The following is a 12,986-nucleotide window of genomic DNA, read 5'->3' on the forward strand; positions in this document are numbered from 1 at the left end:
ACACACATGCACACAGGAGGGCACACACATGCACACAGGAGGGCACACACACATGCACACAGGAGGGCACACACATGCACACAGGAGGGCACTGGCATATGGACACAGAGCACACACATGGGCACACACATGCACACAGGAGGGCACTGGCATATGGACACAGAGCACACACATGCACACAGGAGGGCACACACATGCACACAGGAGGGCACTGGCATATGGACACAGAGCACACACATGGGCACACACATGCACACAGGAGGGCACACACATGCACACAGGAGGGCACTGGCATATGGACACAGAGCACACACATGGGCACACACATGCACACAGGAGGGCACTGGCATATGGACACAGAGCACACACATGGGCACACACATGCACACAGGAGGGCACTGGCATATGGACACAGAGCACACACATGGGCACACACATGCACACAGGAGGGCACTGGCATATGGACACAGAGCACACACATGGGCACACACATGCACACAGGAGGGCAATGGCATATGGACACAGGAGGGCACACACATGCACACAGGAGGGCACACACATGCACACAGGAGGGAACACATATGCACACAGGAGGGCACACACACATGCACACAGGAGGGCACACACATGCACACAGGAGGGCACACACATGCACACAGGAGGGCACACACATGCACACAGGAGGGCACACACACATGCACACAGGAGGGCACACACATGCACACAGGAGGGCACTGGCATATGGACACAGAGCACACACATGGGCACACACATGCACACAGGAGGGCACTGGCATATGGACACAGAGCACACACATGGGCACACACATGCACACAGGAGGGCACACACATGCACACAGGAGGGCACTGGCATATGGACACAGAGCACACACATGGGCACACACATGCACACAGGAGGGCACACACATGCACACAGGAGGGCACTGGCATATGGACACAGAGCACACACATGGGCACACACATGCACACAGGAGGGCACTGGCATATGGACACAGAGCACACACATGGGCACACACATGCACACAGGAGAGCACTGGCATATGGACACAGAGCACACACATGCACACAGGAGGGCACTGGCATATGGACACAGAGCACACACATGGGCACACACATGCACACAGGAGGGCACACACATGCACACAGGAGGGCACTGGCATATGGACACAGAGCACACACATGGGCACACACATGCACACAGGAGGGCACTGGCATATGGACACAGAGCACACACATGGGCACACACATGCACACAGGAGGGCACTGGCATATGGACACAGAGCACACACATGGGCACACACATGCACACAGGAGGGCACTGGCATATGGACACAGAGCACACACATGGGCACACACATGCACACAGGAGGGCAATGGCATATGGACACAGAGCACACACATGCACACAGGAGGGCACACACATGCACACAGGAGGGAACACATATGCACACAGGAGGGCACACACACATGCACACAGGAGGGCACACACACATGCACACAGGAGGGCACACACATGCACACAGGAGGGCACACACATGCACACAGGAGGGCACACACATGCACACAGGAGGGCACACACATGCACACAGGAGGGCACACACATGCACACAGGAGGGCACACACATGCACACAGGAGGGAACACACATGCACACAGGAGGGCACACACATGCACACAGGAGGGCACTGGCATATGGACACAGAGCACACACATGGGCACACACATGCACACAGGAGGGCACTGGCATATGGACACAGAGCACACACATGGGCACACATATGGACACAGAGCACACACATGGGCACACACATGCACACAGGAGGGCACTGGCATATGGACACAGAGCACACACATGGGCACACACATGCACACAGGAGGGCACACACATGCACACAGGAGGGCACTGGCATATGGACACAGAGCACACACATGGGCACACACATGCACACAGGAGGGCACTGGCATATGGACACAGAGCACACACATGGGCACACACATGCACACAGGAGGGCACTGGCATATGGACACAGAGCACACACATGGGCACACACATGCACACAGGAGGGCAATGGCATATGGACACAGAGCACACACATGCACACAGGAGGGCACACACATGCACACAGGAGGGAACACATATGCACACAGGAGGGCACACACACATGCACACAGGAGGGCACACACATGCACACAGGAGGGCACACACATGCACACAGGAGGGAACACATATGCACACAGGAGGGCATACACACATGCACACAGGAGGGCACACACATGCACACAGGAGGGCACTGGCATATGGACACAGAGCACACACATGGGCACACACATGCACACAGGAGGGCACTGGCATATGGACACAGAGCACACACATGGGCACACACATGCACACAGGAGGGCACACACATGCACACAGGAGGGCACTGGCATATGGACACAGAGCACACACATGGGCACACACATGCACACAGGAGGGCACACACATGCACACAGGAGGGCACTGGCATATGGACACAGAGCACACACATGGGCACACACATGCACACAGGAGGGCACTGGCATATGGACACAGAGCACACACATGGGCACACACATGCACACAGGAGGGCACTGGCATATGGACACAGAGCACACACATGGGCACACACATGCACACAGGAGGGCACTGGCATATGGACACAGAGCACACACATGGGCACACACATGCATACAGGAGGGCACACACATGCACACAGGAGGGCACTGGCATATGGACACAGAGCACACACATGGGCACACACATGCACACAGGAGGGCACTGGCATATGGACACAGAGCACACACATGGGCACACACATGCACACAGGAGGGCACTGGCATATGGACACAGAGCACACACATGGGCACACACATGCACACAGGAGGGCAATGGCATATGGACACAGAGCACACACATGCACACAGGAGGGAACACATATGCACACAGGAGGGCACACACACATGCACACAGGAGGGCACACACATGCACACAGGAGGGAACACACATGCACACAGGAGGGCACACACATGCACACAGGAGGGCACTGGCATATGGACACAGAGCACACACATGGGCACACACATGCACACAGGAGGGCACTGGCATATGGACACAGAGCACACACATGGGCACACATATGGACACAGAGCACACACATGGGCACACACATGCACACAGGAGGGCACTGGCATATGGACACAGAGCACACACATGGGCACACACATGCACACAGGAGGGCACACACATGCACACAGGAGGGCACTGGCATATGGACACAGAGCACACACATGGGCACACACATGCACACAGGAGGGCAATGGCATATGGACACAGAGCACACACATGCACACAGGAGGGAACACATATGCACACAGGAGGGCACACACACATGCACACAGGAGGGCACACACACATGCACACAGGAGGGCACACACATGCACACAGGAGGGAACACACATGCACACAGGAGGGCACACACATGCACACAGGAGGGCACTGGCATATGGACACAGAGCACACACATGGGCACACACATGCACACAGGAGGGCACTGGCATATGGACACAGAGCACACACATGGGCACACATATGGACACAGAGCACACACATGGGCACACACATGCACACAGGAGGGCACTGGCATATGGACACAGAGCACACACATGGGCACACACATGCACACAGGAGGGCACACACATGCACACAGGAGGGCACTGGCATATGGACACAGAGCACACACATGGGCACACACATGCACACAGGAGGGCACACACATGCACACAGGAGGGCACTGGCATATGGACACAGAGCACACACATGGGCACACACATGCACACAGGAGGGCAATGGCATATGGACACAGAGCACACACATGCACACAGGAGGGAACACATATGCACACAGGAGGGCACACACACATGCACACAGGAGGGCACACACATGCACACAGGAGGGCACACACATGCACACAGGAGGGAACACACATGCACACAGGAGGGCACACACATGCACACAGGAGGGCACTGGCATATGGACACAGAGCACACACATGGGCACACACATGCACACAGGAGGGCACTGGCATATGGACACAGAGCACACACATGGGCACACATATGGACACAGAGCACACACATGGGCACACACATGCACACAGGAGGGCACTAGCATATGGACACAGAGCACACACATGGGCACACACATGCACACAGGAGGGCACACATGCACACAGGAGGGCACTGGCATATGGACACAGAGCACACACATGGGCACACACATGCACACAGGAGGGCACTGGCATATGGACACAGAGCACACACATGGGCACACACATGCACACAGGAGGGCAATGGCATATGGACACAGAGCACACACATGGGCACACACATGCACACAGGAGGGCAATGGCATATGGACACAGAGCACACACATGGGCACACACATGCACACAGGAGGGCACTAGCATATGGACACAGAGCACACACATGGGCACACACATGCACACAGGAGGGCACACACATGCACACAGGAGGGCACTGGCATATGGACACAGAGCACACACATGGGCACACACATGCACACAGGAGGGCACTGGCATATGGACACAGAGCACACACATGGGCACACACATGCACACAGGAGGGCAATGGCATATGGACACAGAGCACACACATGCACACAGGAGGGAACACATATGCACACAGGAGGGCACACACACATGCACACAGGAGGGCACACACATGCACACAGGAGGGCACACACATGCACACAGGAGGGAACACACATGCACACAGGAGGGCACACACATGCACACAGGAGGGCACTGGCATATGGACACAGAGCACACACATGGGCACACACATGCACACAGGAGGGCACTGGCATATGGACACAGAGCACACACATGGGCACACATATGGACACAGAGCACACACATGGGCACACACATGCACACAGGAGGGCACTGGCATATGGACACAGAGCACACACATGGGCACACACATGCACACAGGAGGGCACACACATGCACACAGGAGGGCACTGGCATATGGACACAGAGCACACACATGCACACAGGAGGGCACTGGCATATGGACACAGAGCACACACATGGGCACACACATGCACACAGGAGGGCACACACATGCACACAGGAGGGCACTGGCATATGGACACAGAGCACACACATGCACACAGGAGGGCACACACATGCACACAGGAGGGCACACACATGCACACAGGAGGGCACACACATGCACACAGGAGGGCACACACATGCACACAGGAGGGCACTGGCATATGGACACAGAGCACACACATGGGCACACACATGCACACAGGAGGGCACTGGCATATGGACACAGAGCACACACATGGGCACACATATGGACACAGAGCACACACATGGGCACACACATGCACACAGGAGGGCACTAGCATATGGACACAGAGCACACACATGGGCACACACATGCACACAGGAGGGCACACATGCACACAGGAGGGCACTGGCATATGGACACAGAGCACACACATGGGCACACACATGCACACAGGAGGGCACTGGCATATGGACACAGAGCACACACATGGGCACACACATGCACACAGGAGGGCACTGGCATATGGACACAGAGCACACACATGGGCACACACATGCACACAGGAGGGCAATGGCATATGGACACAGAGCACACACATGGGCACACACATGCACACAGGAGGGCACTAGCATATGGACACAGAGCACACACATGGGCACACACATGCACACAGGAGGGCACACACATGCACACAGGAGGGCACTGGCATATGGACACAGAGCACACACATGGGCACACACATGCACACAGGAGGGCACTGGCATATGGACACAGAGCACACACATGGGCACACACATGCACACAGGAGGGCAATGGCATATGGACACAGAGCACACACATGCACACAGGAGGGAACACATATGCACACAGGAGGGCACACACACATGCACACAGGAGGGCACACACATGCACACAGGAGGGCACACACATGCACACAGGAGGGAACACACATGCACACAGGAGGGCACACACATGCACACAGGAGGGCACTGGCATATGGACACAGAGCACACACATGGGCACACACATGCACACAGGAGGGCACTGGCATATGGACACAGAGCACACACATGGGCACACATATGGACACAGAGCACACACATGGGCACACACATGCACACAGGAGGGCACTGGCATATGGACACAGAGCACACACATGGGCACACACATGCACACAGGAGGGCACACACATGCACACAGGAGGGCACTGGCATATGGACACAGAGCACACACATGCACACAGGAGGGCACTGGCATATGGACACAGAGCACACACATGGGCACACACATGCACACAGGAGGGCACACACATGCACACAGGAGGGCACTGGCATATGGACACAGAGCACACACATGCACACAGGAGGGCACACACATGCACACAGGAGGGCACACACATGCACACAGGAGGGCACACACATGCACACAGGAGGGCACTGGCATATGGACACAGAGCACACTCTGACACATGACAGCACGTTAGGGAACGGCGCAAGCTATTGGCTGAAGTAATGACACACAGGGGGTGTGGCTTACACACAGGGGGTGTGGCTGGTACACGTGCGCCTGCACACCAGTCTCTCTATACGGTTGGTTCCCATGTGACAGGTAGACATTCTCGGTTGCACCGTATGGGCCGCACGGTGCGGCTGATCGGTGCTCTTCCGGCAGCGCCGTTACTATTCTGGCCATGAGACTTTATCCGACTCTTTAGGATCCAGCGGTCACCCTGGTCCTGCTGCCACAGGCTCCCTAACCAAGATGGCGCCGTTAGCTTCATCTCCTGACCTGCGCCTGCGCGCTCATGCTGCCAGGCTCTGTCTGTCCCGCCCCTTGTGTGGGATGTTGGCTGCGGAGCTCAGTCATTGGCTGTAGGCCCGTGCCATCATGGTGCTCAGTGATCACGCATGCGCAGACAACTTCATGGCGTAGAGTAGTACCATGCGAGGGAGCGTGCCGCCCGCGGTGGGCTGCGATTGGCTTTCCGGGTGACATGACCCCGCCCCCTCAGGCTGTGTGCTGGTGACGTAGGAGAGGCTGTAGCTCGTCCTTGTGTTAGTGAGCGGTGAGTGAGAGGAGCCGGAGGGAGCTGAGGAGGTGAGTGCAGGGCATGCTGGGCTTTGTAGTTCCACATCCTTACTGTGTGTCATTCATCTAGCTGTGTGTGACTGTATTGTGCTCTACACACAGCACATGGTGTTACTGTGCCCTACACATTGCAATACACACACACACACATACATGCTGTAGCTGTGCCATACTACATGTGTATGAGCCAATGTCCTTTCTCAGGGTGTAACTGTAATTACATACATGTAAGTGAAGTATGGTGTGCATGGTGGTTACATGTCTCTGGCATGCACTGCACACGGGTGCCCTCATGGACATGTGTGTGTGAGTGTAGCATGCCATGTGCTCCTGTGTACAGTGTGTGTAATGGTTACATGGACATATGTGTGAGTGTAGCGTGCTCATGTGTGAGTGTAGTATGGTGTGTACGGTAATCGCGTGTCTCTGGCATGTGCTCGAGCATCATGGACATGCGTGTGTGAGTGTAGCATGCCATGTGTTCCTGTGTACGGTGTGTGTAATGGTTACATGGACATGCGTGTGTAAGTGTAGCATGCCATGTGCTAATGGACACACACTGACTTGCCGGTATGTTGTGTGTCTCTGTCACGGTTACGTTTGTGTAGTGACACGTTGTGTACACATAGTAAGTGCATGCAGAGCCCCGGCGGGGTGACTGTGAGGCCGATGTCAGTCAGTGCATGGTGCAGGGGTTACCTGAGTGCAGGGCGGCTACCTGGTAACACTACGGGCGCTCTGTCGGTTATCATGCCCTCCCTGCATACTGCTGTCCATTATCTCCTACATTATAATCTGAGTCCTTGGTAAATAGTGATGACCTTACACGAGGCTGAAGTTGGCTTCTTATTCACTTCTTATTCATTTTCCAGCTTCTTATTCAGAAAAAGTTATATTAAAACATGTAAATAAAGTTAGATCACTAAACTAACACTATGCAAACAAAGGATTGTGTCCCTTACACAGTTTTCAATTATTATTTCCTGGCACAACAAGGATTTGGGCATGAATAGGGCAGTAAAGTGGGCACAGGCACCAGATTATCTCATTTTGAATAAGAAGCTGTAGTTTTTCAAGGGTTAAATAGCCTTGGTCAACAAATTTGACAATTGGGGTCTTTCCCTAAATTAATAAAAGCCCTACACCTCTGAGCATGGCCTGGTATTGGAATACAGGGAAAAAAAAATCTGTGTGGGGTTCACCTTGTATTTCGGTAACCAGCACTAGGCTGGTTATAGGGAGGAAGGGGGTAACACTATAGCAGGGAGATACACTTAGCGTGGTGTCCTCCTGCCATCACATTATCCAGCACTAGGCTGGTTATAGGGAGGAAGGGGGTAACACTATAGCAGGGAGACACACTTAGCGTGGTCTCCTCCTGCCATCACATTATCCAGCACTAGGCTGCTTATTGGGAGGAGGGGGTAACAGTATAGCAGGGAGACGCACTTAGCGTGGTCTCCTCCTGCCATCACATTATCCAGCACTAGGCTGGTTATAGGGAGGAAGGGGGTAACAGTATAGCAGAGAGATGCACTTAGCGTAGTGTCCTCCTGCCATCACATTATCCAGCACTAGGCTGGTTATAGGGAGGAAGGGGGTAACAGTATAGCAGGGAGACGCACTTAGCGTAGTGTCCTCCTGCCATCACATTATCCAGCACTAGGCTGGTTATAGGGAGGAGGGGGTAACACTATAGCAGGGAGACGCACTTAGCGTGGTCTCCTCCTGCCATCACATTATCCAGCACTAGGCTAGTTATAGGGAGGAAGGGGGTAACACTATGGCAGGGAGACACACTTAGCGTGGTGTCCTCCTGCCATGACCTTAACCAGCCCCAAACTATTCAGCACGTTTTTGGAATATCTCGGAAAGCCTGTACACCGGCAGTGGCGTAATAAGGACGTTCGTGTGGGGCACCTTGCCCTGGCCACCATCTGACAGGCCCGGCAGAGGGGGGAGCTGATGGCCAGGGCGATGTCCAGTGCTCAGCAGCGTAACTAGGGCAGGGCCGGCGACGCCCCCGCACCGCCGGCTACGGTATTGGCCCATCCTAGTTAAACAGTGTAATGCCGACCGCAGTGAGTAGCTCATTCAGAGTCAGTTGCTGGTGGCGGCCGCTCGCTCTGCATGTGGGCGGGTGGGTTTTTTTTAATCTCCGACCGCTCGCAAAGCTGTGTGTGACCATCCACAGCTTGTGCGAGTGGGCTGGAGACAGTCATAATTATCGCGACCATCGGGCTTGCGACGAGACCCTGGGGTAGGGTCTAGCAGCCGCAAGCCCGAGTGTACTTCCTGCTCTAATAGAGCAGGAAGTCCACTACTGACATCACTAGTGATGTCAGTAACCCCTCCTAAAAACGCCAGGCGTTGCTAAGGGAACGCCTGCATTTTTCCGCCCTCCCCCCCTACCCGCCCACAAAACGGGGCGAGCTGTCAATCAACATCGACAGCTGTCCCGTCTGGTTGCGAGCCCCTTAGCGACTGAACTTCAGTCGCTCTGCTGGGCTCGCGCATGCACCTGCTGGACACGGCGCATGCGCAAACATCGAGCCGCTTGCGAGCGCTGTGCGCTCGCGAGTGGCTCTGAATGAGCTCCTGAGTGCGGTCAGCATTTACTCAGGACCGGCGCTAGGCTTCCCTGTGCCCAGCACTGTCCTGTGCTGTACAGCCACGCCCCTTCTCTCCCCCTGAGCGCTTACTTAATGGCGCCAGGCGAAGGGTGGGAGGCGGGCTCAGGCTAGCCTATAGAGTCGCCGGTGCATTTACAGCAGCCAATGAGAGTCAGACAGACTCTCATTGTCTGCTGCTGCGCCCACTGCAAGAGCCGGGCTGGAGCTCACTCATGAGCTCCGCCTTCCAGCTCCTGTAGTGGGTTATGGGAGAGATGTCATGACGTCTCTCCCATAATGCAGAGTGCGCCAGCCCGGGAGGACTGCGGTGGTGTGGATGGCGGCGTGAGCAGGAGCGGGGATTCTAGTAAGTGGGTTTTTTTTTTTTTACTTGTGTGTTTGTCTAATGGGGGCACTGCATCAGGGGGGGGGTGACCTCTACTAGGGACTACTACTATTGGGGGCACTGCATTGGGGGGCTCTACTGGGGACTACTACTGGGGGGACTACTACTGGAGGCGCTGCATCGGGGAGGGACCATTACTGGGGGCACTACTGGGGAGGGGACTACTACTGGGGCACTGCATCGGGGGACCACTACTTGAGGGCACTGTATGGGGGGGGGGACTGCTACTTGGGGGACCACTACTGGGGGCACTGAATAGGGAGGATCACTACTGGGGGCCTGCATAAGTGGGACCAATACTGCGATCTGCATAAGGGGGACCACTACTGGGGGCACTGTATAAGGGGAAATAATGGGTGGCTGCATAAGGGGGATCACTACTAGGGCTACTGTATAAGGGGCACTAAGGGCCTGCATAAGAGGGATCACTACTGGGGACATTGCATAGGGGCAACTGTGTAAGGGGCACTACTAAGGGCCTGCATAAGGGGGACCACTACTGGGGGCACCGCATAGGGGGAACTGTATAAGGGGCACTGCATTAAGGTGCATATGGAAAGGAATGTTCAGAGTGACGAGATAGGGATGTGTGTCATGTTGACACACCCCATTTTTAAGTGTCCACGCCCATTTTTTGGCGCACACACTTAGGGGGGGGGGGGGGGGGTCCATTTTTAAACTTGTCCAGGGCTCCATATACCCTAGTTAAGCCGCTGCCTGTGCTGTGACCAAATGCTTGATCCCAGCGCCTTAGTCCTGCAGTCCGGTGAGATGTATTCCCAGCAGGACACATAAGTGTCCGATGCTGGGACAGTATGTCTGTTTTCAGTGCCGGTCAAGGCCCAGCAGCGGCTGACATGTGGCGCCAGCTAATAGCTTAGTGCAGCTCATTGACCGCCGGCCATTGAAGAGGGGTGACAATTTGAATTTGAGCCAATCACAGTGGTGACAATTTTGACAATCTGAGCCAATCACGGCGTGCAACAGCCAATAGAAATCGGCCACAGTGAGCCAATCATTGTAAGCCGCATCATGGCTGGCTATGCCCGTGGTGTCTAGCGTCAGATGTCTCTGGGAGGAAGAGTCAATTTGGCGGAAATGGGTGAAGAACTCCAGCGGCCGTGGAAGAGTCCAGAAGACACCGGGCTCAAAAGAGAAGAGCTCCAGCGGCTGCAGAAGACGCTAGGAGACACCGGGCTCAATAGAGAAGAGCTCCGGCAGCGCCGCTACTGGCCAGAATGGGCCAGCGACAGAAGAAAGCAGCTGAGGACCAGAGAGTACTGCAGTGGTTGGGAAGTAAAAGAGCGAATGAAGATCCTCACTGCATCCTCTCCCACCCGACAGGTAGAAACTCTTTGAGGCCTTACCATCATTAACCCCTCCCTAGACCATCAGATTGTTAGGCAGTAGGCACGTAGGGGTCATGAGGCCTTATGCCTGTGGCACAAATATGCGGGCATTAGGCCCGTGCCCCTAAGGCTATAATTGACCCTGGGCAATAGGCCCAGGTCACATAAATAAGCGAGGTGCCAACTTCTCATCTTGCCCTGGGAGCCAAACACCATAGTTCTGCCCCTGGACCTTGGTCACTGCTACCTGGGTGAAGACTGCTGTGGCAGTGGGAGTTTGCCAGCTCAAGGTGAAGACTACAGGAAGCACTGAGATCGTGGGAGTCGGCCCACCTCGGGTGAAGAACACACAGTAATTGTGGATGAACTAGGCTTAGTTCAGCCAAAGACTACTGGACTGGTAAATCTAATTGCATTGTATTTTCATTCAATTGCATGCTATTTTAATTGCCAGGCAATTAGGCCCATGGCCACTGTGGGCGTTAAGCCCTAACCAGCAGGGACGGCCTTTGTTAGGCGGACAATAAGCCTGAGCATTAGGCCCTATAGGGTTAATTTGGGATCCACATCATTAACCCATTGTTAGGTGGGCAAATAGGTACTACATAGTGTTATTGATCCCCTAGAAGGCAGGCAGCAGAAGATGATTAATCCCTGTAGTACTGTTGTTCTGATTTGATAAGAATGTATTGAGGTTTGTAACCTTGTTACCTCGTCATCTCAGCTACTACAATCAGGCCTCCATTATAAGGTAGGCTGTAGTAAGGTACCTGTTTGTGATTATTGTAATGTTTTGTAACTGCATTATTCCCTTGTCCTGTAACAATTATTGCATTATTGGTGTAGATGCATTGGTGGGGAGCATAGGGGTTGCATGGTGATATGGAGTGCACTACATCCACCCTGTATTACTGTTGGCAGGGTGCTGATGTATATATGAGTAGTCATGTTGGTGTGTGTGGTCAGAGGTGTCACTTGGTGTGGATGCTCTGAATCCTCCTGCACGCCATAGGCGTGCGCTCCTGGAAGGGGCATGGCTTCGCAGGAAGGGGCGTGACCTCGCCCGTGAAGCGTCACCCCTTATGTGAGCCGATCTTGGGTGCTTTACCGCCTCCCGTTCTCGTCACACAGTGGGCTTCCCCAGTGCTCCTGCAGCTGTTGGGGCAGCCCACATTCTCTCCCTGCCTCTCTCCGCGTCCTGGCATCACGGTGACACCATCCGACGGGGTGACACCAAAATAGCAGAGCAGCTCTGCTATTTGGTGTCAAACCCTTCGGATGGTGTCACCCAGTGCGGCCCGCCCCCAGTGGCGGTTCTAGGGGAGGGCTAACAGGGCAGTCGCCCAGAGCGCCGGCCCCTAGAGGGCGCCACTGATTCCCCAGGAGGGCAA

The 12,986-nt window shown here is 54.9% G+C and overlaps 1 protein-coding gene across 2 annotated transcripts in view; it reads left to right on the top strand.

Annotated features, from left to right (window-relative positions):
• Positions 1-7,114: 7,114 nt before the first annotated feature.
• SLC5A6 (solute carrier family 5 member 6) overlaps positions 7,115-12,986 on the top strand; it is a 45,256-nt gene continuing 39,384 nt past the window's right edge. For both annotated transcript variants that reach the window (XM_088481715.1, XM_088481718.1), the window contains exon 1: positions 7,115-7,237. The gene's annotated coding sequence lies outside the window, so the exon portion shown is untranslated. The remainder of the gene's footprint in view (positions 7,238-12,986) is intronic.

The sequence above is a fragment of the Taudactylus pleione genome, unplaced genomic scaffold, assembly GCF_031769625.1.
Source record: "Taudactylus pleione unplaced genomic scaffold, aTauple2 ptg000277l, whole genome shotgun sequence".
Classification (NCBI taxonomy): domain Eukaryota; kingdom Metazoa; phylum Chordata; class Amphibia; order Anura; family Myobatrachidae; genus Taudactylus; species Taudactylus pleione.